The sequence below is a fragment of the Excalfactoria chinensis genome, chromosome 2 (genome assembly GCF_039878825.1).
Source record: "Excalfactoria chinensis isolate bCotChi1 chromosome 2, bCotChi1.hap2, whole genome shotgun sequence".
Lineage (NCBI taxonomy): Eukaryota > Metazoa > Chordata > Aves > Galliformes > Phasianidae > Excalfactoria > Excalfactoria chinensis.
In genome coordinates this window covers 26830793-26857683 of record NC_092826.1, presented here as the reverse complement: position 1 = coordinate 26857683, position 26891 = coordinate 26830793, and the positions used below count along the sequence as shown (strand labels likewise).

General features: G+C 44.3%; 1 protein-coding gene across 1 annotated transcript in view; it reads right to left on the bottom strand.

The window, feature by feature from the left end:
• Nucleotides 1–26503, bottom strand: part of PAG1 (phosphoprotein membrane anchor with glycosphingolipid microdomains 1) — a 103149-nt gene extending 76646 nt beyond the window's left edge. The window contains exons 1-2 of the mRNA XM_072329088.1: nt 26365–26503; nt 256–316 (exon numbers count right to left, since the gene is read on the bottom strand). The gene's annotated coding sequence lies outside the window, so the exon portion shown is untranslated. The remainder of the gene's footprint in view (nt 1–255; nt 317–26364) is intronic.
• Nucleotides 26504–26891: the final 388 nt, after the last annotated feature.

Genomic DNA, 26891 nt, shown 5'->3' with positions numbered 1-26891 from the left:
AGTCTTTCAGCTGAAAACAGTAGTATTGCTTCCTAAGCCATAGCAACAACTGCATTTTCAGAATGTACCATGTCTTTACTTTATACACAAACATGCAGCAAACCATGGCTCATGAAACTGCAAGCAAAGGCTTCTGTAAATTCTACATGTAATGCTTAGCATAACATTGTTCATAAATTGAGGGCATCCTCATAAAGCTGAACTAAAGCCAAGCTGACCGCCACAGGAAATAAAAAAGAATCAGATTAATAATACCTCAAGAGTCTCTGTAGATCTTGATGTTCCAGCAAAGGATAGTATCGACAAACACTTCCTCCTAGGTAAAAAAATAAAGAAGAAATTTTCACAACTAATGTTGTTTTTAAACTCATTTTCATTACTTTTATTAAAATCTCTGACCTTCGAAGTTCTTCCAAAGAAGTTAGACTGAGAATTTTGAAATCTTTATTGTCTTGTCCATATAATGTTCACAGCAACATGGATTACATAGACCAAATTACTATTAAAGGCACCTGTACACAGTGTAGTTTATACCCATGCACTGACAGTGTCCTGTAGTGGTTTCTGCACTTTATTGTGTCTCACGCCCAGAAACCCACTGTTATTAGTGACTGTACTGGTTTGGTATCTAGAAAGAGAGAATCAAAGGCAGCAGTAAGAGATTTGCTGAGCATGAAGAGGTTGCAGGCTTCCATTAGTACCAGCCTTGCAGTGCATTCTTCTAGATAGCCAATAATGTGGTGGCAGTGTGGCTGCCAAATTTAACTAATCCAAACTTCACTAATTTGGATTGTAAACTGACGTAGGTTGAAGTAAATACCTTCCTTTTCCTAGATGCTTATTCCAGATGTAAAGGGTCCCTTTAACTCTGCAGGGAATTGTCTTGCTGTAGTATTGGAAGAGTAGTAAAACGAAGTTAGAGTGTAACTTCAGTTGTCGGTTGCAATAACTTACTTGAATGGCTTTCAAAACTAAATTAGCTAAAACTGCAGTCCAGCTTTTCAAGTAGAGGTTGTACAATGCAAACAAGAAGGACTGAGAAGTCCAATTACTGCCAAAGTAAACTGAAATGGATATAAAACAGGCTAGTTCTGCAGGAAGATACCATTTCTTCTACAGCACTAACTTTCAGAACAGGCTTGTGTATCTAAAGCAGCTTAAGAAACGCGGGATGCTGTCGGGCTGTCTGCCTGCTCAGAAGGATATACTGATTCAATTACTTTCTTTTGACGTAAGCCCAAATTACAATCAGCATAAGCACGTATTACAACTCAAACCCCCTGCACAAAGAAATAATTTCCTTTTTTGTAAGCACTAACCAGCTGTTTTGCTGATTCAGGCCTCCCCATTACTGGCACTCTCCACAAGAAATCATGCAGTGCAAGTGACTACAGAACTGTTGCTTGGTTACATTCTCAATTATCACAATGCTGGCTTCACTCATTTGGTGTCAAGGTCAATGCAATTGTTTCTGTTCTTTAATGATGAAGTATCCTGTTTATAAAATTTTTATCTGCTTCCTACTTGGTAAAATATTGCCCATTTCAGTCAATCACTGCTGGTTACTCCCACAGAGAGACAAAGCGTGAGAAAATGACCTGCAGTGCTCATTTTGGCCCTTAACACACAGCTTTTTCCTCAACTCCACCCATAATGCCAGCTGCTTCACAGCGACACACAGACACCAATTTCACCACAACGCTTCCTTCCTTCTTTGTCACGGCCTGTTAAATATGGTAGAAATTCATCCTCTGTGTATTTATTCTTATTCTCTTCCCATCTAATCACAAGTGCAAGAAAAGTGGCAACTTTTAATTAGCGTGCATCTCCAGCCAGCGGTGCAGGGAAAGCTAAAGCAAAGCAGGATTTTTTACACCAGTTTTAAATCAGCCAAGGTTTTGGTTCCTCCCTGCCTTTGAGGGCAGGTGTCTGGTTGTGAGGACTGTGATGCACTTGAACTACTCCACGCTGCTGAATATTTCATAGCCCTTGAGAAGCATAGCTGTAATCAACGTGCAAATAATGAAATGGGCAGCGATAACGCAGCAGAGGTAAAGTGTGCCATTAGAAAGCATCATTGCTTTGGCTGCTAGGCAGGATAGCTGTAACAATTTATCACGTTATTTGATAAAATAACAATGCTATCAGCTACAAAATCAAAACGAATGTTATGCCAAGACAAAAATCAGACAGCATCTTGGGGGACAACATGAATAGCAAAGAAAAAATCAGGGATACTGCCAAAAGAAATGCGTTCAAGAAACTCTGCTACATGTACTAAGTATTAATCACATGCCAGTAACACAATCCCTGTCAAGAGTAAAACCAGAAAGCTAAGTTTATGAAAGTTATAGCAGGAAAGGCCTTATAAATATTGCCATAAAACAAATAAACAAAAAGTCAAAAAGTAGGCAACATTTTAAGTAAAGTTTGTAAAGCAACCCAGCTGATGTCCCCATCTCTTTATAACAGGATCTTGGGGTCTGACATTCAAAACCTCGGGTGTTTACAGTGTCAGGTCTGTACTGCCCAGCAGTGGCAAGTGCTGAGATACTGAATGGCCAAAAGTGAACTCCATGTAATGGCATTTCCTGCAGACAAGCCATGAACTACAATTAAGGATCTCATGTTGAAAAGCAGGATGGCACAAGAAGTGAAATGAAACAGCTCAATATCAGGATGTACCTGTGAATGGTGCAAAGAAGCTTCACGGAGAGTAAACCTGTCCATAACACATAAGACACCTCAGATTTCTGAAGAATTAAGCACTGACTGCTTGCAGAAATATAAATTAATGTCACATATGGCACCACAGTAGTCAGGTGGTAGAAGAGGCAAAGTCATCCATAAAGAGTCACAAAATTACAGAAAGGCATAGGTTGGACAGGACCTTAAAGATCATGCAGTTCCAACCCCTGTGCCATGGGCAGGATTGCCAGCCACTAGGTCATACTGCCCAGGAACCCATCAAGCCTGGCCTTGAACGCTTCCGGGGATGGGTATCCACAGCTACTGTGGGCAGCCTGTGTCTCACCACCCTCTGAATGAAGAACTTCTTCCTAACATCTAACCTAAAACTTCCCTCTTTCAGTTTAAATCCATTCCCCCTAGTCCTATCACTATCTACCTGCATAAAAAGTTGGTTCCCCTCCTGCTTTCTTTCAAGTACTGAAAGGCCACATTTAGGTCTCCCCGGAGCCTTCTCTCCTCCAAGCTAAGCAAGTCCAACACACTCAACCTTTCATCACAGGAGAGGTGCTCCAGCTCTCTGATCATCTTAGTGGCCCTCCTCTGGACTCTGCTCCACATCCTTCTCATATGAGTCATACGGGCAGACATTTTTCATAAAAATTCTCATCACCAAAGATGATCTATATACATCTTTATTAGTTTGGCTGGAGGTGTAGCTCAGACCACTAACTCTCTACTCCAAACTGCAATGATTTGGTATGGGTAAGCTGAGAAAGGCATAATCTGTGTGTAGGAAGGGGCTACCTCAAGCAACTCCTAACTGCCGCCAGAGCAAGGGGAGTGAAAACAGAGGCCAATATGGGTAGAAAAGGGTAGAGGCTGTCTTCTCCAGCACATATCTCAGACACCAGAGGAAATTCTGCTGAAGCACAGCTCCCATGGCTGCCTACTCCTTTCTACCTCCAAGCAAGCACTGATACTCACAGACGCCTTCTGACACTGAAGTGGCATGCAATTAACAGAAGGCTCCATTAATTATCTTCAGATACTCGCAAGAACAAGCTGAATGTTGTTGTTAAAAATTACAGAATTAGAGAAATAAAGTGGCTGGAAGAGACCTCTGGAGATGATGTAGTTCAATCTCCCTTGTAAAGCAGGTTCCCTTATATCGGAGTACAGAGGAAAGCATCTAGGAGGGTTTTAAGTATCTCCAGAGAAGAAAACTCCTCAATCTTTGTACCTTATTCCAGTGTTATGTCACTCTCAAATAAGTTCTTCCTTATGTTCATATGAAAGTTCTTATGTTTCAGTTTGTCCATTGCCTCTTGTTCTCTTGCTGGGGACCACTGAAAAAAGCCTGGGCCCCTCCACTTGACTCCCACCCAGTACATATTTATAAGATCCCTTCTCAATCTTCTCTTCTCCAGGCTGACCAGTCCCAGGTCTCTCAGCCTTTCCTCATAAGTGAGATGCTCCAGGCCCTTAATCATCTTCATGGCCCTCCACTGGATTCTCTCTAGAAGTTCCCCATCTTTCTCAAACTGGGGAGCCCAGAACTGAACACAGTACTCCAGATGCAACCTCACTAGGGCAGGGTAGATGGGGAAGGTAACCTCGCTCCAGGATTGGAAAGGTCTGAATGCAAGACTGCAGTAGGTTCATTTGCAACACTGCATGTTGCAAGATGAAATCTTGACAGACATATGATAATACTCAGTGGGACGTTGCAGATGTGATGATAGAAAGCCAAAAACAGTAGGGGAAAAAATTGCTACGTTCTTGGAGAAAGAACCTCCATGTTCAAAGAAAGACTTCAATTAATGTCAGTCTAATCATTCTTTATGCATTTCAAAATGCAGTTCACAGAAACTCCAAGAAACTAGGCACTTTTGTAAAAGAAACATATATTGTTCTATGTTAATGAAGGGGATAAATACAACCTCTTTGTTCAGTCTCTTTATACTCGCTATGCTATCTACATAGATACCCTGTATTTTCATTGCTTTCCTCACCATCAAGAGACAGGCAAGGTGCATAGGTTTAATATTGCCAAAGAAAATCTGGCATACACATGTTCAGTGCAGCAGGAAGAAATCAGCTCTCTCTAACATCTCAGCATCACTTGTCACTCTGAAAGAAAGAGATGTCTCAGGGTGATACTGCACTGGAGTCATTCCCATGCTTTGATAATCAAAGGACTCTTCTTAGTGTTATCTTCCATCTGCCGGAGAAGAGATCACATACATAGACCTTCTAGCCAGATGGAGGCACCAGAAATTCTCTTCATCTATCAGAAAGTTCAGACACAATTGAGATGCTCTCATTCATATTCTCCTGCTCTCCCTCCTGCAAATACCCAAAGATAAATTACGCAAACACAGACTTAGACTTTAAATGTCACAGACAAATCTTACGCAGCTCATTTTCTCTTCCATTTTTTTTCCCCAGTATGAAAGAATGATTTTTATTAACCCACTGGGGGTCGGGACAGACCTTAGACAATACAAGGTTGGTGGAACTGCTCTCTGAATTTCCTCATGAAGCATCCCCACCACTACTTCAACAGTTGCAAATGTTATGCAGTATTGCCAGCTGTCTTCTGGATACCAGCATTCCAATCTGACACCTCTGTAAAAATGAAAAGCTAGGGTGATAAAGGCTACTGCAATTTATGAGATGTCTTTACTTATACAGAACTAGTTTTGGAGAAAGGATTGTATATATGTATGTATGTGTGTGTGTGTGTGTGTGTGTGTATGACTCCCAAAAAATGCCCACCACCAAAGCAGGGCTCTCACTCCCAAATGTCCTCTTCCAAGATGCCGAGGTAGGCAGCAGTTCACTACTCACCCAGCTCCTCCTCCCTGTACAACTGACTCTTAAGGAGAGCCTTGCGAAATTTGCAGCATCAATACGATATCAATACGATTTTCCAGGAGTATGTATTTGCCAGCATGCTGAGAAAAAGCACTTGGAAGACAGTAATGGTATTTGCTGATGATGAGTAACAGGTGAGGTTGGCAGCAGCACTGCTTACTAAAGCTGACTGGCACTTTGCTTTTTCAGAGCCATTTTCAACTGTTTAAATATGCAGCCATGTGCTAAACTTCATTTTCGGTATCTCCGTTAATGCAATGCTTATATTTCTGAAAATAAAGCCAAAGAAAAATGCGCCTACCCCTGCCCAAGTGAAAAGGTCTTGGCATCCTTTTTCTCTGAAAAGCTTTAGTACCTCTAATATTTGAATCAGCCTTGACATGAAACAGGAAAAAGCTTTTTGTCAGAGAGATGCTTTTACTGCACCCCAAAATGGGAAAGATGCAATACTGTGAAAAGAGCAAACAAAACAAAACAAAAAACAGAAGAGTAATGAAATGGGGAAATTTGGGACTGAGAATCATAGAACCACAAGGTAGGAAAGGACCTACAAGATCATCTAGTCCAACCATCCTCCCATTACCGTAGCTACAGCAAACCACTAAACCATACCTCAGAGCTCATCCAGACATGTGCGGGGAAGATGACAGATGAATGGCAAGGAAATTTGGGTGCCAAGACAGGGAGAAAAGCAGGGTGATGGAGGCAAGAAAGAGGGTTAAGAGTCAGTTAATAGAGGCAAAAGCTAAGGATTAAAAAATGGGTAAAAAAGAAGACTGGGAACCACGTGGATGCAGGAGGACAGAGCAAAGAAGGCAGCAAGTGAGACCTGAGAGGCTGGATGAGGGACTGGCAAGAAGAGAGTGTCAAGTGAATGACAGGGAGGCAATGTAAGTCCATCTGGGGTAAAAGAGGAAATGTACAGCTGACTAAAAGAGGAACAGTGGCTACAGAGGGAAGTACAAACAGCTGTTCTAGAGACAATTGGTCTGGAACATATTTTCTGCTTTAACGCATTTCTCAGCATAGCTGGCAGCAAGAGCACAAAACATGAGAAAATATAATAGACTTGTCGTAATGTAATAGCATAATTTAATGGAGCTGTAGTATGGTTCTTCCAAACGATGACATGCTTGTGCACTGTTCCTGTTAACAATTCTATACCAATTTATATTAGCTGCAGATCTTGTTCAAACTTTCTTATTTAGGTATGCCGGTGGCTCGAGGGTCCCCTGAGTCCTTGCTCCCCAGGAGACACCAGGCGGGCCCTGTTTCTACATGCTGTCCCTGGAGAAACCTCACTACACTGAAGGGAAGGACAGAAGGAAAGGGGGAAACACCACCCCAGTCTCATCCTGATGGGTCACGCATACAGCATGCCCAGATCTGAGTGCTCCTGGGTCCACTGGTATAAGTGTGCCCTTAATTATTGCCATGGCAACCAAGTAAGTACACAACCACCCCTCCTCGTGCTGTATTCTCTTTGTGAATTTTAATTCATGGAACTGGCACACAGAGCCCAGGAAAAATGACTGAGATTTATTTCTTTATTGAAAAAGTGAAGGTAGCAGCGCTGCTGATGGCTGCTGCTAGAGTTATAGATGCATCAGGGGAAAAATACTGCACTGGAAACCTTTCCCATGACCCAGCACAGAAGCAGTTTTTAAAGCAACTCAGCAATACAGTTAGATGTCAACAGCAGCCTCTTCAGCTTCTGGAGAAATGATGAGGGGGGAGATCTCACCACTCTGTGATGCAGTCATTCCAGTAAAGTCTAATTTCACGTAATGAAGCCTAATTTTGTATAATTGGCTAGAGTCAATTCAAGAGGAGATCCTAAAGGGTAGGGGGAATGTGGGGAATGACAGGAAAGGCAAGAGAAAAAGCAACAGTATTCCAACTGGTCAAAAACATTAAGAGTTGATTTCCTTGTGTTACACCTCCTTCCTTCACTGTCCATTAACTTCTGGGCCTAAACTGCCCTCACAGCTCCAGGCACCACCCCATCCCTCAGCCCTCCCCTCAGCTGCAGACCAAAACTTAAGGTCCAGAAAGGGCCTGGCAAGCGTTTCCTCTGCACAACTCAAAACAAGAACAGGAGAATGCATGAGCTTCATCTCATTTTTCTGCTTTCAGAATAAATCCAACAGAATGGGCTCATTCTCCTACGACTCCCCCCACATCCTGCAGAGTGTTCTCCAACAAGGCATGAGAAAATAAACAAAGGCTGTGGTGATTTCAGGAGCGTTTTACATTAACTGTGGATTAGATTACTTTGCTCAGAGTCAGGAATTGTTGCTGCAGCTTCTATTGCTATTTTTTTGGTTGTTATTTCTCCCCACGTCTTCATCTAACAGCTGAGGTGCCACCCTCAGCTGCTCCTTTACCTACACAGGCCCCACGCGATAGCAATAAAGATAAGAGACCAGAGCTCTCTGTGGCCCTCTACATAAATCTCCCACTGCATTTTGAAAGAAAATGTATACTAGAAAGAACTTCCTCCGTCACAGGGGAGTTTTTGGGCTGCAAATTATTCCCCCATAAATGAGATACAGTGAGGTACAACAAATGAAATGGCTAGTGGCATCATACTCAACGTGCCCTCCTGCCCATTATTCCACACCCAATTGCAAGACATCAAGAGTATGTGGTACATTTAAGGATGTTATCCAAACACCCTTCTCTTTACCTTCCTCCTAAATGCACAGCCCAGCCCAGAGCTGAGCTGTCTGTGGAGCACAGAGCACAGCAGATGATCATTGCGTGCTCAGATCTCAGCAGACTTGCCTTTAATCAAGCAACACAATTCAGAGCCAGTTCAAAAAAAGGCATCTCAGTAAGAAAATATCCTGCACCTCTGCCAAGGGAGCACCGTTTCAGGAAATGTGCAGACAAAGCTGAAAAATGCAGCAATTTAAGAGGAGCAAAATTGGACAGCAAGAACATTTACCTTTTATCTGAAAACGATTCATGAGACACCCCTATAAAGTGTCAGACAACAGCAAAACAGTTCATCCACTATTGATAACCCAGCATTCCTAAGCCATCAATAGCCATTTGAGTACTCCTGAAGTAGATTCAGATTCATCTACATTATTTTCTTTATTGACAGACCAGGGATATATTCATGGATGTTTACGGAAGTGCAAGACAGCGAAGTATTGCATGCTTTATCACACTATCAAAGCAGAATCTTGTTCAGCGTATAACTGAAATTTCTGTCCCTCTTAAAAGCTGGAAGGCATTCATTAGCATGTTGGATCTGTCAAGTTCATATTATCTATCTGGTCATTACAGAAAGATAGAGAACCCTTCAAAAAAAAAAAATTACTTGCAAATTTCTGCATCTACTACACACCTGACCAAAATGTTATCACCATTACTTACATTATCACATCTTTCCCATGTACTTTTACTCAGAACACAATTAGCATCAATATAAAATGCACCACGTAATTATTAGAAGCTGTATTGACACCATTTTATCTGCCCTGCTGACTTCAAAAATTAGAACTCTATAATCACAAATTGGATAGAATCATAGAATCATAGAATTATCCAGGTTGGAAAAGACCTTGAAGATCATCAAGTCCAACCGCAGCCTAACCAGTACCCCATCTCTAAAAAAAAAAAAAAAAAAAAAAAACAACAACAAAAAACCAACCTCTGCTAAATCATATCCCTGAGTACCACATCCAAACGGCTCTTAAACACATCCAGGGATGGCGATTCAACCACCTCCCTGGGGAGCCCATTCCAGTACCTAACCACCCTTTCTGTAAAGGGTGGATGCAGGATGTGTTTTCTGGATGCAGGAAAACACTTGACAGTGATGACTAGCTAAGGTTTCATGGTAATGCGCTGGGCAGTACTAGCCCAGATGAACACTGCAGTTCCAGCTTTTCAAAGTATGTATTATATTATAACACATATATATTATAAATATGACCATTAGTCAATTCTATTCATACTGCAACATGCCAGATACAGACCAAAAGATAATCCCATCCTCCAGGGACTGCTCTATAAAAAGACAGAAAGATGAGAGATGAGAGAGATGTAAGAACATACATATGCATTCATACACAGAGTAATTGGGATGACTGGCCTGTGTCTCATTATCTCATTTATTCATGCTTCAGGTGAAGGAGAGACAAGGAGGTGAGAGCAAGATCACAGAAGCTGGGGAGGGACGGCTATACAAGGAACTAGAAGAACAGAAAGAAAACAAACTGAACATGGAAGGAGAGACCATAGATTAAGAGCTTCTGCCAAAACCAGTGACTGGTGTAAAAACAAACAAGCAAACAATAAAAACAGAAATCAAAAAACCAAGAATGCTCCATGCTATACAAAGGCAGGGCTAAAACCAGCAGGACCAGTGTAATGCTGTTCAGTTTCTGGACTACCCAGACTCAAAGGTGGTTACAACAGGGCACCTCGGCACAAATACAGGCCCTGCTCTTGCAAGACCATCTCTAGACCAGAGGAGGCTTCAGGAAGAGCCACCTGTGTTACTGTGGGAGCAATGACACATGAACCAAGATCCAACCACCTCAGCATCAGGTTCAGCTCAGTTCCCTTGCTGAACGCAGGCTGCATGTGCACCTGCACAGACAGATAAAACAGGCAAAGCTGAACTCAAACTGACCCTGTGCCAAACTACCAGTATTTTGTTGCTCCGAGTTCCTCAGACAAACGTCAGCTCCCTTCTGATCAACCTCTTCCTTTCCAAATCAACAGCAGAGAATCAAAATCGTGCAGTTTGCAACAGTGGGGATTCAGTGAGGGTGTGCTCAAGGTTAGGAAGAAGCTTTTACCTCAAACCAGGAAAAAGAAAATGGCATCAATCCCCACTGAAGAGCACTTCTGAGTAGTCACTCAATGCAGTTCCCAAGGCTGCTGCCAGAGCAAGATTTGGCCAATCCTGGATACATTTACCATGACTTTTCTTATCACTGTACCTGCTCAGGACTTCTACCACCAGCTTTGCATTTAAAGAGAGTTACTCCCAAAACATATTGTCACACAACTCTGATCAGATTCAACATATTGTTCAGTGCTTCCTTATCTCCTAGAGATTAAATGCAGCTTCCAGTGCTCTTCTTCTGCTGAAGGGCTCCGTGTCACTGCTTAGATGATATGGACCCTTATCTCCCCACCTTTTTAATTGCTCTGGGGCCAGCTGCCTGGTCAGGGCCAGTGGAGATAAGGCGAGGGGCAACCCCTGAAGCCACTTGGGCAGGAGCCAGAGGCAGCTTCAGCAAGGACCCCTTCCTGCTCTGTCTTGTGTTTCATTTAAATAAAGTCCTCGGATAAGACAAGAATGTGAAGGCTGCAGCAAAAACACCAAAGAGCACGCATTCTGCTTGGCGCTAATTCTGAGAACTACAGCAACTAACAAATAGATTCAATTACCGAGGTAGATGCTAACCCAATTCAAGGGAATTGGTACATATGTTATAACAAGACGCTGGAGCCTCGGCCTGATCGCATTTACATGAAGAAATCATCTTATGCAAATTTCCTATCCACAAGTGAAGGCCATACAGGAGAAAAGAAAGAGTGGTGCGCAGAGATTTGTGATGCATGTCGGATGGGCAATTTAAGGTAAATCATACCATTCGGTTATACAAGACATATCATCTGGAGAGAAAAAGAATGTAGCTTCAAAGTCATACATTATTTATAAATAATACAGTTATCTCATGAAATATCCAAAAGGCTAACTGACGATTTTTTTCCATTATTTTTTTTTCCCCCACTTTCACAAATCCAGGAGAAGCTGAAGATGAGCATTTATCAACAGAACGCTAATTCTGGGGAAGGGTGGACTTGCACAGTAAAGTTAGTTACAGGCTTGCGAACATCACTGCAGGATGGCTGTGCTCACCCCATAAGAGGAAAGGAGAAGGCAAAAGAAGTGACCTGGAGTGTGCTAAGGAGAGAAACTGCTCCCTGGGGAGCTCTCACCCTCTCAGGACCATCACTGCAATTCAAAATCACTGCTTGCTTTCTGCCAGTTTCCATCTTCTTTTAAGTGAAATCCCCAAAAGGCAGCATGGAGATTCACAAGTCCCAGCGGCAGCACTGTGGCATGCAGCATGCTTTCTGCCAGCAATGCCACCTCCTCTGAGCACGAGCTACACTCTGTGAGACGTGCAGTGGCATTTCTGTACTCAGTTTGCCTGTTGCTCTCAGCAAATGACACCTTCTCATCTTCATCACTCAGTGAAGCATCTGTCCATTCCATTCCCTCTATAATACATAATGTAACTAAGTTTTTCTAAATGTGCTTTCAGCTGCCCAATCATCCTACGTGCCAACCAGTGCTACCCACTTTCTGATACATGAGCAGTTTATCATTTACTTTTACACTGCACTCTCTGCCCTTCAGAGTCCTTTTAAGATCTTGGTATTCAGTTTGTATGTGACCCAACACAGTCCAGTTGTTTTCTGTTGGATTCATTAGGGGCAGATATCCATATGCTTTGTAGTCTGAATAACTCCTAACTTCTGTGCTTTCAGCAGACCACCCTTTCCGCCTGCTTACATTCTGATGCAGATGCCTTACATGACTTATACAATGTGCCCAAGCAGCCTCCCATGTCAAGCCTGAGGATATTAATTTTCCCTCTCCTGACATTATCCTGTTTTCAACTAGTTTCCTTTTGTTTGTGCATGGAAAGGTATTTCAGTTTCTAAAAAGCCCTAAAAGCTAAAAGATGGACATGCAAGCACTGTATCTCAGACCTTTTCTGAGATTCTTTGAAGTGTTGGTGTGTATTTCCATCATATAACAAAAAGCAATTTTTCGTAAGGGTAACACAAGTGCAATTCTTGAATTTGCTGTTCATATCACATGTGCAGTAATCACAGAATCACAAGGTTGGAAAGGACCTATAAGATCATCTAGTCCAACCGTCCTCCCTCCACCATACCTACAGAAAACCCCTAAACCATATCTCCTAGCTCCCTGAGGCAAATAAAACATAAAAAGAAACAAACTGGTTTATTTTCTTATTATCTTCAGATATTACTTATCAATTTACAGCAATGAAGAGAGGGAAAACACCATTAAACTTCTCAACTTTAGGAGTGCACCTTTTTTTTTACATCAATGAAACCAGAAACAAGCCGCCTTCTTATGTAATAAAGAGCAAACGTTGCACCAAATGTCATTTCACACATGCAACCACCACTGCACACCGAGTTTGTATGCACAATCCCTTTGAAGCCACAGCAGAGTATCAAAATGCAAATCCCAAAGTGTTAAGAAATCCACATTTTAGTTATTATGGAAATAAATCTCCCCAACAGCTATTGCTCATGTATGCTTTGGCTTGTCAACCTTTGCAGCTTAAAAAAAACAACCAAACCAAACCACCACCGACATGATTACTTTCTTAACTGTTCTAAACATGTTAAAATGACTTCAAATGCCATGTAAGCTCTAATCCTGCTGAACATTATTTCTTCCCGCACCACAGGCTCTAGGTACCAAAGCCAAAGAACTATATCTATTTTCCATAGGAAGGAAAGTCTGTCCCTCCATTAGTTAAAATGGTTCCTACTCAAGTCCACATCCACTCTGCAGTTTAGATCTTGATGAAGAAGGAAATGTCACCCATTTTGCCACTCATGAGGTCTTAGCTAGCAAATTACATATGCAGTTGCTTCTCTTTTGAAGTCTCTGATATTGCAAGTACAACCAGAACTGAAATGGTTCATGGTGCGTCTGTTTAATCTGAGGAGAACTCGGTAAAGGCTTAAATTCCATCCTTTTCTAAAATGGCAACTCTCCTTCTCCTTCAGGAAAATCAAACACCTCATGTCTACAGAATCACAGAATGACCTGGGTTGGAAGGGACCTCAAGGATCATGAAGCTCCAACCCCCCTGCCTGGCAGGGCCACTAAACTTCCACATTTACTAGATCAGATTGCCCAGGGCCCCATCCAGCCTGGCCTTGAACACCTCCAAGGATGGGGCATCCACAGTGTCCCTGGGCAGCCTGTTCCAGGACCTCACCACTCTCCTAGTAATGTTAAGACCGCTCCTCTTCTGCCTCAAACAACTTCACCCCTGACCTGCAAAGCCTTCCACAGTCACCAAGGATCACACTTGAACAATCCTATTTGCACTGAGAAGACAGCATTGATACATCCAAGATCGGTCTGTTTGCAAACTTGAACAATTCCAAGTAGGAAATAAATGAATATGAAAAAATAAATATGTTTCAGTCTTTATTCTGCAAATGGAGAGTCAGGGGATAAAAACAAATGGGAAATCAATAGTCAAAGGGTAACTCCACTGCTGCTACCCTAGTGACAAAGATTAAAGCTATGCCTGAAATTAATATACAATTAGCTTGCAAAACAAAATGAAAAAGCTAAGGTCACCAATAATGGTTCCATGGCTTCCACTTGCATAAAAAGCTGCACAGTTTGAATGCTTTGTTTCCAGGCTGCTGTTATCTCTGTCAGAACGAAGAAACAAACTCAGTGGCACACCTTTGTGTTTTACAACAAAAACACTCTCTGTAGGCCTGTATTGATACAAGTCTCCTGCCTTGCATCTTGCCTATGATACTGCTTACGGGCTATCAGCACGACAGCCAAGCTCACCACCTAGTTTATCATTCTTTGGAGACAAATGTGACACGATGCTGGCTGCACAAACACAGCTACTACAAACTGGGCTTTAAAAAAAAGCCAAGCAAGTGACTTGCACAATAAACATTATTTGTCTAACATTTACAGACTCGAGTCACTGCTAAGAATGAGATTTCTGTTTATTTTTTCACATATGTGGTCATAGCGGGGATGAAAAAATTTCTTTTGTTTACATCCTGCAGGAACGGGAGAAAACGACAAGCAGCTTCCCTGCTGAACAGACCAGTGTTGACATGCAAGAGTTTCTGTTTCATAAACTGAGGTTGAAAAAGCAGAACTGAACTGAGGAGCAGACATGAGGTACCTAGAATGTATTGATAACCTTTTCTGGGCAAGTGGAGAACTATCTTCAAGTTCTTTAAAGGACAAAATAGGGAACTGTTATTTAAGAACAGGCTCTCTTTAAAAACATTCTCTCTGCACGGAAGATGGCATAGAGGTGTTTCTGCCACTCATCCAGCACAGCTGCTTTCAAGTGCAGTTGGTCTGGTCACACAACCACAGGATGGATGAAGTTGGCAGGGGCCTCTGGGTCCTTCTGGCCCAACCCCTGCTCCAGCAGGGACACCCAGCACAGGGGCTGAGGGCCATGTCCACACAGCTAATAAAGATGTCCAAGGAGAATCCACAGCCTCTCTGTGCCAGTCTCCCATACAGTAAACAAGTGCTTCCTGGTGGTCAGAGGAAGCCTTCTGTGTTCCAGTTCATGCTCCCTGCCTCTTGCTCTGGAACTGGGCACTACTGAACAGAGTCTGGCTCCATCCTCTTGGCACCCTCCCTTCAGGAGGGTCCCTTAAGGACACTGATGAGATCCCTGATGAGCCTCCTCTTCTCCAAGATGAACAGGTCTGGCTCTCTCAGCCTCCCCTCACAGGATGGGTGCTTCCCAGATCCTTAATCATCTTCGTGGTCCTTCACTAAGTCTTTCTTCCCAGCACATCCAGATCCCTTGTACTGGGGAGCTCAGAACTGGATGCAGCACTCCAGGTGTGGTCTCATCAGTGCTGAGCAGAAGGGAAGGATCGCTTCCCTTGACCCATTCACAACATTTGGCCGAACACAAACAGGATACCAATTCTTAGTCTCAAGGGCACACTGCAGGCTCATGTTCAATATTAGTTCAAATAGAACTTCCACATCCTCTTCTGCAAAACTGCTGTCCAGCTGGTGCCCGGGGCTGTTTCTCACCAGATGCATAACTCTGCACCTTCCCTCATTCCCAAGTCATTCCCACATGCTTAAATGTTGGTTGTGTGACAACACCTGGCTACTCTCAATAACACAGCTGAAGTTGATGTCCACTGGACGCAGCGATGACCAGCTGGAGCCAAGCCATAGAGTCACTGGAAGCCAGGCTTCTCTCTCCCTATATAAACTACCTGCTACTTTTTTTTAAGCATCAGCGTAATTAAATACACAAGCTAATAGACAATACAGAAAATACTACTGCTCCATGAAACAAGAGCATGCCTGTTGCTGTGTGGAACACAGAAGCTGCAAAGCCTTGGAGGTTCTTGCTCTATGGAATCACAGCACTTGCAAAATGTCATTTCTGTCCTGTTCTGAACACAAGTTTTCAGAAAACGCTTGCAACTGTCTACTCTGACTAAAATATTCTTGATCAAAACTGATAACCGCTGCTAATTTTACCACTTTCAATTTCCAATTTCAGTAACACCCACAGCTGGGAGAAGCAAAGAGCTGACAAAAACCAACCCAGCATTTCCAGGCTCCTCTGACAACAAATGAGGCCTGTAACTCCGAGGCTCAGTAGCCCAGGTGATTCCCCCCAGCTCCTCACACTATGGACAGCTCTGGTGCTTCCTGGCCCTGTGCTCCATGGCTGACAATGAAATCCCCAGCCCATCTCCCTCCAGAAATAAAAGCAGAGAGGACCAAGTTGGACCTTGCCAACATCTCTGGAGGTGGTAGAAGCCAGGCAGCTCTGGTAAGGCTACCCTTGGTTGTCCATACAAGAGCTTGAAGGCCCATCATGTGTTCCACAGGTTGGATCTCTCCTGCCAGCCCAACCCAGCTGTTCCTGGAAGCTGCCAACTGAATCTACTGATGCTAGTGTGTCCAGGAATGAAATGCACCACGCAGTGCATGTACCATGTCTGAATGCTGACGAAACACTGAGTTATCGGCTATCTGCCTGCAGTAAACAATTTCCTCACAATAACTACTTCTCATTGTTGGGGAAATCGATCCTCTGCTTTTGTAGGCTAGTTTGCTTTCTCCTGCACTTCTCTAGGACTGTGTCACCAGACTTGTTGAGGAAGATGCTAACAGAGTCACCTGGAAACCAACATCCATCAGTTCATACTACCTGGTTAGAGTTCACACTAATACTCATAACCGGATACAGACATCACTTTTTCCAATACAAGTTATCTGTTAATATGAAACAGTTCCTCATGTAGGGGCTGCTCAGAAATGAGACAGACTTGTTAAATGAATTAAAGGTGGGCTCTGATGAGAGGAAGGGCTTCAGAGTTCACTCACAGAAATCAAAATACACAACTAATACTGAAATATAAATCAAGAGCATGAAATGAAATCTTAATGTCGGGAATGGAGAGAAAAATTAATTCGTGCTTTCACTTCAGTCAATACAATTGACTGGAACGGCAATTTAAAAGATTGGACAGACCGTCCACTAAGATACTCTGGAAGACTAAACTGCTGTGCCATACCTCCGCATAATTAGTGCAAAGCCCTTTCCCAGTATAATGGTAAATTTCATGCCCTTAGTTGCTAGGTACTCTTGTTCCAAACCAGCTACACTGGCAACACTAAACGGTGCTGATAGGTATGCATGCCATTTGAATACCATGGACACAAATGAGAGAGAAAACAAACAGGCATGAAAATCATGTAAAAAAATAGCAATAAACTGCATTAATAGATAACGTTTAAGTAAAGGTTCATCACTGATGTTCTATAGGTAACTGTTTACCTAAGCTCCCATGCATAATGTCACATGCCACTACTCCCCAGTGCGATGAATTAATCACCACAGGAAAGCTCTGTGACAAGTCACATCACAAGAGTCATGAAATGGAGGTCACTGTACCAGCCAGCAAACGACAAATTAAAAAAGAAAAAAAAAAAAGGCAGAAAATGTTCTTTATACTTTCCACTTAAATATGAACATGAGGGATTTATTTTACTAATCTGTGCCTGGCAGAGCTGGGCCTACATGGAGCTGCAGAGACAAATGTCTAATTTCCAGCCCCCCTCCGGCTACATCAAGGTAAGAAAGAGCGCTTCTGTCACTTCTGAGCTGATTACTGCAACACTATCTTCTGGCTTCCCTCCATAACTAGGACAGCCAATTAAGATGGCCAAGATAGTACAAAACATACCTTTTTACAGCATTCTCATCTGTATTTTATTTTCCCTGCCCGTTTACAACTCTACATCTCTATACCAGCAGCGTGCTGAGGGGGTGAAAGAACTGCACAAGCAACTTTGTCTGTCCAAATCTCAGCGTACTCAGACTGATTAAGCACTAGGACACAATTAGCCATTCTGGGGGAAGTGCTCTTTCTTACAAAACCATACTAAAAATGAAGCAACTGTTTGACAGTATCTCAAAGTGCAAGACGGAATACACAGATCCAGTCTGGCCTTTATCTGTCTTCCTCTCCTTTCTCCTTAGGCAAGCAAATCTATAAAGCTTCTCATCTAATGTGTTAGATTAATAAATGATGAAGCTACAAACAGCAGAGTCCCAACCTCCTATGATGTGAGCTCAATTATTTTGCATTTAATAAGAATAAAGGAAAATGAAATTAATTTAATCTCTGTAATTGCCATGCTAAATGACACAATCTTGCCTATTATGACAGATAAAAACAATACATTTACATTTACCAAATCATCATAAGAAATCCAATTTTTGCACTGAACATTATCCTGTGATGTATTAGGTACCATCCGTGGGAACATACATGCCAAATGCTGCAGCAGAAATAAGGGCTGGCCTTGCTTTCATCCAACACTGGACTCTGGATCAGAGCTACTTTTTAACTACACTCAGCATTCAAAAGGAAAGCAAAATTACATTTAGGAATGTGCTTCATGAACATTCTCAATTAAAGTAGTGTGGGAGGATGTGTTTTCTTAGAGTTCTAATAGTAGGAGCATTGGTCCACCAGAAGGAAAAACAGCAATTGTTTATTAAAGGAAGAAACTTTTGCAGGCTGTGTAATTCGCTAGGACAACACCTTCAAAACCATCAGCCTCTCTACCCAATGTCCCCAGGTGGCAGCAAGGCACAGGCATCAGCGCTTCCACACAGCCCTCAATTCCAGACCTGTGTTTCTCCCCGCTGCTTTAACTAAATCCTGGACATCAGATCTCCTCAAACCATGGCCCTTATTTCATATTAATTCTCCCCCACCAAGGCACAATCTACAGGACTTCAGGTCACTTTCTCTTCCATTTTGAAATTATTTTTTTAAAGGAGAGTAAGAAGGACAGTCAGCAGTACCCCAAACAAGATTCCTCCACAGCCCTGGCCCATGTCCTTTCATGCATCTATTGAAGAAGCCTGCCTGAAACAACCTAGGACTTTGCTTTGCCACTTCTGGTGGCCGCACCGCAGAGGTGGCTCACAGCCATGTGACAGCAAGCATATCCAGCTCTTTCTCTCCTCCAGTCACTTCCAAACGATGAGCCTCTAATCCCTTTGGCTTCAGCTGTAAAATTCCCATTGATCGATAATGGATTTTCCACTGATGTAGAATCAAGCACTTTGACTACACCACTACGAATTAACAGAAGAGAGCTCTGCTAATCCTTTATGAGCAAGCTTAATCTTTTGGTTTATAGAAGGAGCGAAGGCCGCCTTTTCTCCAATATCAGGAAGAATTTTTTTCACATTATATTTGATCAAAACCAGTACTACTTGGAAGACGCAAGTCCAGATAGCACCACAAATGCACATTACTGCCAGGTGAAGATGGAAGAATCTGAGCTACAAATTCCAAAGTCAAAAGCTGGTTTAAGTCCCAGCTCTCTTCGATTTAATCTTTAGTTTAGTCCATAAAAGTGTTCTCATTCAGAAACAGCAGGCTGATGAAGCAGCCCATGACACCTTTGTAGCATTCACCTTTCAATTAAACACAAGTAACACCTGAAAGCTCACATTAAAATAGCTGTAAGATTCGTTAGGGTTCTCTTAATTACGTTATTTGAACATTTCTTGTACATTAGCTATATTTAGGGCTATTAAACGGCAAGCAAGTATTAGCACCTCCAAAGACTTGGCTAGTATCTCTAAAGCAATAAAGTCATCAGAAAGATGAACTTATTTTACATCAGGACACTTTTTTCATTAAAATGATATTGTATTAGATAAAAATCAAATGCACTTTATCAAGTCTACGGGTAGCAGAAAGGCTTTCCTTTTTATCACAGGAAAGTAAACTCATTGTTATGCTTCAATGCCTGGTAAACAAGAGCTCAATCAAGTAAACCCCTACTCCACTGAGAGACCACTACTCAGAAAGACTTGTTCCACTGCAGTCAACTGTGCAAGGATACTCAAAAACACTAAAATCTTGACATATCAAGCCCAAATATAACAGTTGTAATTGGTCCTGCACATCAAGTAGCCCCTAATTTGACATCCTGCAGGGCACTGGATGCAAACACTTCGTTGATTTAGTGATTCATCATAAGCACTGCTCCTACAACGGAATGAAAACGAGTCTTAAATGTATCAGCTAAACGGTTCCTCTAAAACACTGAAATGCCACCTTCCTGCATAGGACAATAAAACGTTTCTCTGTTGTCATGTATTTCATTTCCCCTGCTCAGGTGGGTGACCTTTGAAAGGAGCACTGGAGGCTGACACACACCTTCATTAAAGCCGTGCCTCTGTCTTCCCCTGCATCTACAGGAACAATGAGCACGAGAAGGATGAGGTGAGAAATGCAAGGAGTAATTAAGAGATTTTGTTTCAGGGAGTTATCAATTATTTATGAGTAAATTCCCAGATGAACGCATCCAAAGATGAACAGTTTTTAATACATTTCACCTTCTGTACACATGGCACAATGCAATCAGACACGAGCTAAATTGGATGTCTGACTGTTTGTGGTGTCAAATGGTGAGCAGAATCTGGGCATCAGTATAGCACTGTTATGTACTTAAAGTACAGGAGTCTGCCAGATGTAATGATCTGTCACAACATTCCACGATATTTCACGATATCTCAAAGAAATCACTCTTTATATTATCTCTTACTTCTCAAGACTGCAGCAAAGAAAAAATTTACTTATCTGTTTGACAACTGTCCATTTTAAACAGAAGATCCAAAGACTCTTTGTGATACAGGAAATACAAACTTAACACCCCCTCCCTGTGGTAGGAGGGTTGGAACTCGATCCTTGTCGTCCCTTCCAACCCAAGCCATTCTGTGGTTCTATGATACATAGTGGTCTTCCTTATGGAACTCGATCCTTGTCGACCCTTCCAACCCAAGCCATTCTGTGGTTCTATGATACATGGTGGTCTTCCTTATGAAGCAAGTACTATGGAACCAAATCACTGCATGCACTAAGAATGCTTTCCACAGCGAGTTGCTGATCTATTTAAACATGCTGTCATTGCAAACGGTCATCCTGGAAATCTAGAAATGAAAAACAAACCTGCTGTCGCACCTTCAGGTTTGCAGAACTGCTCTTTCAACTCCTCCTTCATGGACAATCCAACCAACACAGTACTGACAACATCACCAAGGATGCCACAGTCATCCTTCAGTGTATACAGAAGATGCCAAGATGGCCTCAGGGTCGCCTTTTGCACAGAGTTGAAGTTCTTCATGAAACAAGGCTTCAGGCACAGCCAGATGTGTACTGCAGAACGAGCTTCCCCAGCATGTCAGCATCACGCCACCACATGCCACATGCAGCTGCCTCACGGGCTGCCCTACAGACACTGTGTGGAGAGGGCTCATGCACGTCACACCAAGTGGGGACAGGGCTCTTGTGGTGCAACGTGGGTTCAGGCTCTGAGCTGTGTGGCTGCTGAGGTGGGAGGCATGCAGGAACACTTCAGGTTCTTCAGCTCCATAGTCATCTGCAAGCTGCATTCCAGGGGATGACTGTGGGAACAAGCTCATCAAAAACATGCTCCAGAGCAAGCACTTTTTGCCTCTTTCACAGAAGAACTAAAGAAGAGCTAGGTCTCCAGTGTGCTCTTTGCCTCTCCTGTTTAGATCAGCACTCACCTCAGAACTTCCACAACTCCACTCTTGTCCTACCCTAGCTAGACTAAACTTGTCCAGTACCAAGAAGAAAACCACTTAGAAATCCATTTTAGGTTTGTTTGCAGTAGATAAGAGTGTTTTGTTATGTACTTGTGTTTGTTATGTACTTGGATGAAAGGAGCACATCTATATTTACTTCAATACAGCGTGGCTCTTGAAGTTAGATGAAAAGATTTACTCTGTCCAAGCTAGTTTATTTATCAACATACGCTATGTTCTCAAAGGCTCATCTTCATCATGTTTACATGAAAGTAGACATAATTTTTCAAGGGTTGTATCACATTCTGAGAACTGGAAAAGGACAAAAGAAACTTTTGTGAGAACTGTAACATCAACGAGCAGGGTAGGAACAGTTCCTATCATTTCCAGTTATTCATGGTGGGTGAGAAGAATCTTTCCCATGTAGAGCAATTCCTCCTCACTCTGCAGACTTACCAACAGACAGAAGCTTCAGTGGATGGTCAACCACTGTGCACCTATGCTTAGATAATGGTGACTTCCATTCTTACACCAAAAGGTAAAAGTTAATCACACTTGAAACACGAGAGTTTATGCACATACAGTTTCCCAAGTATTTAAAAACAAAATTAAAAACCCTTTTTCTTGTATAAGAACAACTAAGGGCTTTTCATACTGAAGAGCTCTTGGTTACTGTTAGCGAAGCATTCAGAAACACAGCAGAAATCAATGTACTAACAACCAACCAAACCCAGCTGTCCAAGTCCCAGTTATTGCCAACAGGACCCTAAACATGACTCTGTATTTTAATATAGAAGTGTTATCCCTGAGTTATGTAAATATTTAAATGACATTTATGGACAGTACCATTCCTCACGAGTTCATACTTTCCCACGGAAGACTTCCATAGCAATTAACAATGCTGATCTTTATCCTCCACACTGACTGTTCATTCATCCTTTCTAAACTGAACGCTGCTTACATACGACCCAAGAGGGCTGTAACAAGGCAGTATTTATCTGCCCTAACAATCTACCATCGCTGTTTTAATTAAACCTTGGTTATACCACACTCACAAAGTGAAGAAACGCCTCCTGCCACTCATTTTCACCTGGCTACCTGGTGTCCTGCTGCAGGAGCTGCTATGGGGACTGTTCCCTGACCCCATGTCCCCAGCTGCTCCTAAGTTGTGGCACTGAATTGGGCCATAGGAATCTATGTCCCTTCCCAAATTGGGGTATGCTCCTTGTCAAATGTGACTGATGCTCTTGGCTCAGGCACCACAGTTTGCTCAAGTAACTGTGGAGACAGTGTTGTAAAAAAATGCTTTCCCACTAAAGAAAAGCACAGTCAAACTGCGTAGGGGTTTGCAGCATATGCTCTCAAATATGGCACCGGGCACCTCGAAGTTCCTGCTGACCGGGCTCCATGTGCAGCTTGTACAACACAGCGCTGCCTGCCCAGCACACAGGGTTCTGGGAGCTGGAAGGCTCAGGGATGTGTCATGTGTGCTCATGGGAGACCTGCAGGGAGTCCCTGGCATGGCACAGACACTCAGTAAGAGACACTACTAGGATGGAGATGGGCAACCATAACTGAGGATATCTGCAGTAACTTTGCACTGGAGCCTTCAGGCTGCAGCTGCTGTCCCCATGCACTTCTACAGGGCTTCCACAAGGCCTCATGACCACAGAGTGATTTCCAAGCCTAGAACATACTGCTGGCCACATTACACAAAAGCGCATGCAGTGTTCCCCATTCCACATGTTAGCCAGTGTAAGTAATAGCTGACTGTACTGCTCATTGAAAGTACCGGACCATTCAGCTCCTCACAGCCTCACCTTGAGCACTGGGTGCAGGTTTGGCAACATAAGACATAAAACAATTAAGACAGCATCCAAAGGAGGGCTACAAAGATGGTGATGAGTCAAGAGGGCAAAGTGTATGAGGAGCAGCTGAGGTCCCTGGCTGAGCTCAGAGCAGAGGAGCTGAGGGGAGGCCTGATGGCGACTGCAGCTCCTGACAGGGAGCGGAGGGGCAGCGCTGAGCTCTGCTCTGTGTGACAGCGACAGGGCCCGAGGGAACGGCATGGAGCTGCGGCAGGGGAGGGTGGGTGGGGGTGAGGGACAGGGTCTGTACCAGAGGGCGGTGGGATGGAACGGGCTGCACAGGGCTGTGGGCACGGCCCTGAATGCCGGAGTTCGGGGAGTGTTTGCATACTGCTCTCAGACATGGGGTTTGATTTTTGGGTGGCGCTGTGTGGAGCTTGGAATTGGGCCCAGCGACCCTCGAGCTCAAGATACTCTACAACTCTGTGATATAAACATTTAGAAACCTCGGCTCTTGCCTGAGGAAGAATCTGCCCTGAACTTCCTCCCTGGCCACAGCAGGTGTTTGTGGCACTGCCATACACATAAAGACTGCAACAGAAGGCACTAAGACAGTCCCTGCGTGCTCAGGACATGAGGATGAGAAGCAAGCAGCCACAGCCTTGTGAGCAATCTCATTCAGCAGGGCCACAGCCATTCATCCCACAAACATTCCCACTTGTGAGGGGAGCCTCAGCTTGGTGACCTACAGACCAGCAATGGCTCCTGACCACAGTAAGGCTCAGGGGCATTGAGGATGAGCTGCTGGCCCCTCAGCACTGCATATCCCAGTAATGAAATCTGTAGGGTTCTTAACACCTGGAAGCAGAAGCGTCACTGCAGGAGTCTGGATAATGCTGTTTGAATGATTTATGGTTTCAATTAAATGTTAAACAATGTCTTTGAGCCTACTTGGTCTATTAATCTTATTCTTGCATTGCGTTTTGCTGTTACAAATGATAGTGTTGGAACTACTTTGAAAAAGCCCTTCCATTTTCCATTCCCTTCCCTACTGGAAGGAGGAAGACTGTGTACTGTTCCAGCCACTGAGCTCTCCAGCACTTAACCAGCACCACCAACAAGCTGATAAACAGATTTAACTCCACTGTGTGCCAATGAAGTCAGCCTCAGGAAAGAGCCTTCATTAACAAAATGCCACTGCACAGCCAGCAAAGAAAACTCGATTCGTTTCCCGTGGATTCCTCGGCATAGTGCTTCTCAAAATGTAAATTAGCTTGAGACTATTGAGCGTTTCTTATTTCGGACTTGAAATCCAGTTGCCACTTTCTGATCAACATAACTTTAATAGTAGGATGGTTTTAGAGCGTAGTTCTGAAGTAGCAGTCATTTACATACAATGCACGATCTAAAGGCACATTCAAGAGTCCGGCAATGAGGGCTTTGAGGAGCACTGCCTTCAAATGTGTTCCTCATTAAGTGACATTTCACAAAAGGAACTTAGTAAGAGATAGGTGTGCTGGTGGAGGGCCACATCCCACAACCTTTACTCACTGCGCTGCCCTCAGACCAGTTTCTCTTTCAGAAGTTGCAGATCCTCATTGCTGACCTGAATATTGATTTTATGTTAATAAAATGCTGTGCTGAAATAGTGGTTAAAAATAAAGCCTCTCTTGTATTTCTGGCCTGCAAAATGCTGCACGCATTGTGCTCGCTATTGTTTTTCAACAGGAGCAAAAGACTCTCCCCTTACAGAAGATGCTCTACAGGCTGCGGAATGTGGCCCTTGTTAAAGAAGCTCACAACTGAATGAATCCCTGAGAAAGGAGGCACTTTTGCTATAACGTAGCTGCACATCTAACATACAGGGACACTCATCAGGATACCATGTTTAAAGATGCGGGATAAGAAACCCAGCGATTTGATATTCCTGCTTCTGCAGCATCAATGGCAAACAGACACAACAACAAAGTACTCCCAAACACATGCCCTGTATCTTCGGCAGTGCTGCACAGCCTCTGAATAAACGCAGCTCCAATCACGACTTACCTACAACAGAGACGGATTTCAAGAGGACTTGCTGCTGGTTTCACACAGCACCTTTCTTTTTGCTTCTTAGCTTCATATAATAAGAACTCCAGATAAAAGTTAATCGAGCCTGTCCGCTAGGAAGGAGAAAAACAATCTTTGCTGTCTGAATGTTATCTCTGCTCTTTTTCTCACACACTCTTTTTCTGCATTTGTTGCCTAATGGCTCGGTATTATTTCAAAGCCCGTTCCTTTCACAAATGTAATCAACTCAAGCACTCGGCACCGCAGATGATGTATCACTCTGCTTAAAAACAAATCTCTGAGGGACAGATTAGAAAGAAAGGTTAAAGAGCTCTACCGTTCAGAGCGTTACAGCTCAGACACCTATAAATCACCGGGTTTGTTTATTTAGATAATCGGGTCCATCAGCGCGTGGAACGATGCACAACTTTCCGCCACGACCGCGCGCCGGGCTCTTCCCTATTAGAGGCAGTGAGGGAAAGAGATGCTCCAAGCGGCAGCCAGGGCGATCCGCTCGGACCCGCTGCCTCTCGCAGCACTCTGCCGCGCTCTGAACGGCAGCCCCTGCCCTCCCCTGCCGATCTCATCTTCTCCAAGAGTTCCCAAGACGAGGAGCAGATGCCGCCGCACAACAAACTGCACGTAACGGGATGTGAATGGAAGCGCAGCTCGGGGCCGCCTGGCAGCAGCCCCAACCCGCCGAGCCGCAGCGCAGCCCGCACCGCGCTCCTCCCGCAACCCGCGCCGCGCTGCACCTGCGGCCGCCGCCGGACCGACCCCGGCACCAAATGGCCGCCGGCTGAGGGCCGGCCGGGGAGCGCGGCCGGACCGGGGCAGCCCGCGGTGCGCTCCGAGCCCCGCAGCCACCAACAGAGCCCAGCGGCCACCAGCCGAGCCCCGCGGCCGCGCAGCCCCGCGCAGCGCCCCGCGCACACACAGTCACACACACAGTCACACACAGACATACGCAGACACGGCAACTTCGCGCACCGCCCCCAACTCACCGGCAGGCGCCGGCCCCGCGGCGGGGCGCGCCCCGGCTGTCGCCTCCCGCCGAGCGCTGCCCGCCGAGCGCAGCCCGCAGGGGCCGGGCAGCGGCGAGGGAGGAGCAGCAGCAAGTTGCGGCGCGCGGCTCTACCCTCCCTCCTCCTTCTCTCCGCTCCCTCCTCCTTCTCTCCTCCTCCTTCGCCCGGGGGAGGCGGCGGAGAAGCGGCAAGCGATGTCCGCGGAGAGTGCGCATGTCCCCGGGCCCCTGCGCGCCGCGCTCCGCAGCGCTGCTCTGCGGAGGCTGCGCAGGGCACGGCCTTCTTGGGGGCCGGGGGCGCGGGCACGGCAGAACCGGGCTGTGCGGCACCACGGGCTGTCAGAGCTGCCCACGGGCCCCCGCGGCTCCGCGCTGCTCCGCGGTGAGGCTGAGGGGGCTCTGGGGAACGGCCTTGAAAAGGAGGGCGAGGAGGATTGCAGGCTGCCTGTCCTTCCTTTCCTTTTCTGCTTTTTTTTTCTTCCATCATGACGAATAAAGACAGTTATT